Source organism: Podarcis muralis, chromosome 8 (genome assembly GCF_964188315.1).
Source record: "Podarcis muralis chromosome 8, rPodMur119.hap1.1, whole genome shotgun sequence".
Lineage (NCBI taxonomy): Eukaryota > Metazoa > Chordata > Lepidosauria > Squamata > Lacertidae > Podarcis > Podarcis muralis.
Window position 1 is genome coordinate 85,659,490 of NC_135662.1, and position 5,374 is coordinate 85,664,863.

General features: G+C 45.4%; 1 pseudogene across 1 annotated transcript; it reads right to left on the minus strand.

The window, feature by feature from the left end:
• Window positions 1-201: 201 nt before the first annotated feature.
• On the minus strand, window positions 202-1,612 carry LOC114601411 (polyamine-modulated factor 1 pseudogene; annotated as a pseudogene). Its single transcript, XR_013394095.1, has 2 exons — window positions 1,467-1,612; window positions 202-633 (listed from the first exon to the last, which is right to left on the minus strand). The product of XR_013394095.1 is annotated as a polyamine-modulated factor 1 pseudogene (transcript).
• Between the last annotated feature and the right edge of the window lie 3,762 nt (window positions 1,613-5,374).

Below are 5,374 nucleotides of genomic sequence, written 5' to 3' on the forward strand. Positions count from 1 at the left end.
TTTAAATAGCCCAGCGACAGGATTGTGAAAGCAACACTCTGCAAGAATTGGAAACCAGCGAGTCTCACACTGCAGTAGACTTGTGGCCTGTTAGTTCTTCGGGGAATCCCACCTCAGAGCTTTTACAAGTCCTGGGCTGGGATCCTAGCCTTCTAAAGCACCTTTCCAGTTGGGGCTCCATTTGTGAGGAGCCAGGGAGGCCTAAAGTTCATCAAGGCTGCTCACGATCTGCTGACCTTCTTGAGCAACTGCCTGCCACTCTTCCTTGCTCTTTCTGATCTCCTCCTGCGGGTCTGCAATTCTCTTCCGACCAGCCAGCACTGCTTCAGCCAACCGCGAGTTCGCCTCTTCCTTTTCTTTTATGACCTTTTGTAGGAATCTGTGCTGTTTCAGAAGGTACGGTACAACAGCACTGTGGACGTCTTCCTCTGGGATTCCACTGGTGTACCCCTTTTCTTTGCTTCTTCCGCAAGTTCATCTAGTGATTTAAAGAGCACACTGAGATTCCCCTCTTCCTTCAGATCCTGGATCTCCTCCCGAAAGGAGGTTTGCAGGTGGGAGATCAACTGATTGTAAACACACTTGGTGAGTTCAGGTTGCACTTTGTAAAGATGACTGTAACACTTCGCAAACCTGATAGGAAGCTTTGTTACTACACATTTGCTTCTACACATTTGCTTCTGCACATGAGTACAAGCTGCTCTGAGTCTGTAACAATCCTTCCTGGAATGTTCACATTGAGTTCATGAAACATCATATCCTGACCTGTTCTTAATGCATGGTGGACCACATCTATGGAATACAATAGTTATGCCCCGTTAAGTTCTGCTATATCAATCATTAGTAAAGGTAAAGGTACCCCTGCCCGTACGGGCTAGTCTTGACAGACTCTAGGGTTGTGCGCCCATCTCGCTCTAGAGGCCGGGGGCCAGCGCTGTCCGGAGACACTTCCGGGTCACGTGGCCAGCGTGACAAAGCTGCATCTGGTGAGCCAGAGCCGCACACGGAAACGCCGTTTACCTTCCCGCTTGTAAGCGGTCCCTATTTATCTACTTGCACCCGGGGGTGCTTTCGAACTGCTAGGTTGGCAGGCGCTGGGACCGAGCAACGGGAGCACACCCCGCCGCAGGGATTCGAACCGCCGACCTTTCGATCGGCAAGCCCTAGGCACTGAGGCTTTTACAAACAGTGCCACCCGCGTCCCTGATATCAATCATTAGTTATACTTTAATAAGGAGGTTTTTATGCCTGTCTAATTCTGTGTTCCCTTTCCCAACCTTTAATCTATTGGTGATTAATGCCTATATGTAACCTTTGCTTTGTACTTGTGTTAACCAATCAGCAACCAGCACATACGTGGCAATGCTGTAATATTCAATAAAAGAGACTCCTCGTGACTTGTTCGAGAGATGCCTCCCACATGACACTTGCTACTTGTCTGTCGTTTATTCCAACCCAACACAAACCTATGGTAGCTGCCTGCTTCCACAATCTTCCGCAATGAAACGACGACAATGTAGTCCAGAAGCTGCTCCCGGCTGGGGTTGCTCAGAGGCTCAGCAGCAGCAACAGCAGCATCGGCGGCCTCCTTCTCCCTGTAAGTGGTACCCATCCCCCTCAGTCACCATTTTGGGCCTGCCACTAATCCAAACGCCTCTGAGTGTGGTTTTGAATTAAAAAATTATATATTTTGGGGGAAAGTTAATTGTTTGCTTGCAATTCTACTTGCCAGAGCCATGTCCCAGTGCATCTAGTGGACTAACCTCAACTGGGTTATTCTGAATACTGCTTTGAATGAGTTTCTTTGCATTTACAGTGGTACCTCGGGTTAAGTACTTAATTCGTCCCGGAGGTCCATACTTAACCTGAAACTGTTTGTAACCTGAAGCACCACTTTAGCTAATGGGGCCTCCTGCTGCCGCCGTGCCGCTGGAGCACGATTTCTGTTCTCATCCTGAAGCAAAGTTCTTAACCTGAGGTACTATTTCTGGGTTAGCGGAGTCTGTAAGCTGAAGTGTATGCAACCTGAAGCGTATGTAACCCGAGGTACCACTGTAGTAAATTAGCACATTATAGTGAGGACTGCAAGAAGATCAAACCTATCCATTCTGAAGGAAATCAGCCCTGAGTGCTCACTGGAAGGACAGATCCTGAAGCTGAGGCTCCAATACTTTGGCCACCTCATGAGAAGAGAAGACTCCCTGGAAAAGACCCTGATGTTGGGAAAGATGGAGGGCACAAGGAGAAGGGGACGACAGAGGACGAGATGGTTGGATACTGTTCTCGAAGCTACCAGCATGAGTTTGACCAAACTGTGGGAGGCAGTGGAAGACAGGAGGGCCTGGCGTGCTCTGGTCCAGGGGGTCACGAAGAGTCGGACATGACTAAACGACTAAACAACAACAACAACAATGCTAAAGCTGTCTCACTGATGAACTAGATTCAGGGATGTGTTGGTTTTGTTTAACATGGTGGGCACTGAAAACAAGAATGCACGACCCCCTCCCTTGCTGCAGTCTGAAGAGGCACAGTTCAGGATTCTACCCTTTCATTCTGTTAATGTGGGCAACAGCTGTTAGTTACAGCTATTTGTGGTTTTTAGACTCTGAGGCTCCATGGAAAAAAATCTAGGGATCTGAAATTACTGATGCCCTCCTGGAAATAAATGGATGTCCTTTCAAATGCAGTATTCACCATATTGCCCTTTCCACTTCAAGGTTGTTATTATCCCTAATTTCAGAAAAAGAATGAGAAGCTTGTAGACTGAAGCTCAGAATGGCAAACAGAAGAAAGCTGAAAGCTGAAATAAATGTATTCTTACATTTAAATCCTTATATTTCCCCAGATAATTCAGAGTAGTATACATGTTTCCTCCCATCCTTTTATCCTTACAAGTTTGCAATATTTATTTATAAAAAATATTTATATACAGCTGTATCATAAAAAATATCAAAAGTTTACAACAATATCCTTATATAATAAAAACACGCAAAGATTAAAAATCAAAGGCCATCAACTACCCATTATGGAAAGATTTTATTTATTTTTGCTTGCATAAGCCTGGCAGCATAGAAAGTTTTCAGCAGACATTTAAAGGTTGAAACAAAAGGTACCTGCTGAATCTATATTGGCAGAGCATCCCACAGGACGGGGCCAGTGACACGAAACTCTCAGCTTTTGCTGTTGTCAGATGAGCCTTGCCAGTTGGGGACAACCAACGATCCTCCTGCGGATGATATCAGTAAAGCAGGGATGTAAGGATTTAGATGGTACCTAGGTAAAAAGGTATTAGGGACGTGGGTGGCGCTGTGGGTAAAAGCCTCAGCGCCTAGGGCCTGCTGATCGAAAGGTCGGCGGTTCGAATCCCCGCGGCGGGGTGCGCTCCCGTTGCTCGGTCCCTGCGCCTGCCAACCTAGCAGTTTGAAAGCACCCCCGGGTGCAAGTAGATAAATAGGGGCCGCTTACTGGCGGGAAGGTAAACGGCGTTTCCGTGAGCTGCGCTGGCTCGCCAGATGCAGCTTCGTCACGCTGGCCACGTGACCTGGAAGTGTCTCCGGACAGCGCTGGCCCTTGGCCTCTTGACTGAGATGGGCGCACAACCCTAGAGTCTGTCAAGACTGGCCCGTATGGGCAGGGGTACCTTTACCTTTAGGTAAAAAGGTAAAGAACCCCTGGATGGTTAAGTCCAGTCAAAGGTGACTGGGGTTCTGTTGCCCATCTCGCTTTCAGGCCAAGGGAACCGGTGTTCCAGGTCATGTGGCCGGCATGACTAAACCGCTTCTGGTGCAACGGAACACTGTGACTGAAACAAGAGCACATCGAAATGCCATTTACCTTCCCACCGCAGCGGTACCTATTTATCTACTTGCACTGGTATGCTTTCAAACTGCTAGGTTGGCAGGAGCTGGGACAGAGCAACGGGAGCTCACTCTGTTGCAGGGATTTAAACCGCCGACCTTCTGATTGGCAAGCACAAAAGGCTCAGTGGTTTAGACCACAGCGCCGCCTGCGTCTCTTGGGATGGTACCTAAGGTTCCCTGGATCTAAGTTTTTTGGGCTTTGTACATTAATGCAGGCTCCATAGTGATGAGCAGTCAGTGCAGATGCTTTCACAATGGTGTCTTTCCATCATCCTGGCCACCAGCTGGAGCTTCCGAACCAGGTCCAAGGGCAACCCACATAAAGCACATTGCACCTGCCCAAATACCCTCTTCCCTGGATTCAAACACAGTTTTTTTAAAAAAATAATATTTATTGCTTTTACAACAATTTAAACACTACAAAAGAAAAAACAAAGAAAAAACAATACATTACAACACAAAGACACTACCTTACACTAAAACATTAAACTAACAAGACAAAACAAAAACAATTTAAAAACACATCAACAAAGAAAAGAAAAGAATAAATAAATAAATTTCAATGTCTTATCTTTCTTTCACATATTTCCACGACCTCCTCACACCTCCCTTTTTGTATTCCACTTCTGTTAATTATTTCAGCAATTCCTTTCCATCTTCCTCTGTTTTCTATCCTAAAATTATCTTAACATTCTGACCTTATTTTCCCCCTTTAATATTCTATTAATCTATTTGTACTTAATTCCTTATAACCTTTCTACTAAAGCCATATCACTTCATTCCAACATTCTTCTAGCATTCCTTAATTTTACAATATTTCTGTAAATAGTCTTTAAACTTTTTCCAGTCTTCTTCCACCGACTCTTCTCCCTGGTCTCGGATTCTGCCAGTCATTTCCGCCAATTCCATGTAGTCCATCAGCTTCATCTGCCATTCTTCCCTGGTGGGTAAATCTTGTGTCTTCCAATACTTCACGATGAGTATTCTTGCTGCTGTTGTTGCATACTCAAACAGGTTTTTTTTAGCTCTCATACAATTCACCATGACATTCAGAAGCTGATCTAGAACTTCCACACCCTCTCCTGATTCAGGTGAGATGGAGAAAAAGAGCAGGGTGCCGATGACACTGTGCTCAAAAACTCCTAATGACCACTCCCAACAGCTTAATACAGATGTTAAATAGCAGTTGTTAGCAGCTCTAAACCTCTGGAAACCCTAGAAAAAACCTTTTGACCACCCACGTTATGATAATGGACATGCACAGACTCGACTGTAACAGCAGCAACATCAGCAGCAACAACTACAATAATACTTTTATTATTTATACCCTGCCCATCTGGCTGGATTGCCTCAGCCACTCTGGATGGCTTCCAACACATATAAAAGCATAATAAAGCATCAAACATTAACCACTGTAGTGTTGTAACTGTTGCATCATAAACTTCCTTTTTGTAAGAAACACACAAAAGCCCACCACCAGCACCACATTCCACAAGAACAGTTTTCAATTCATT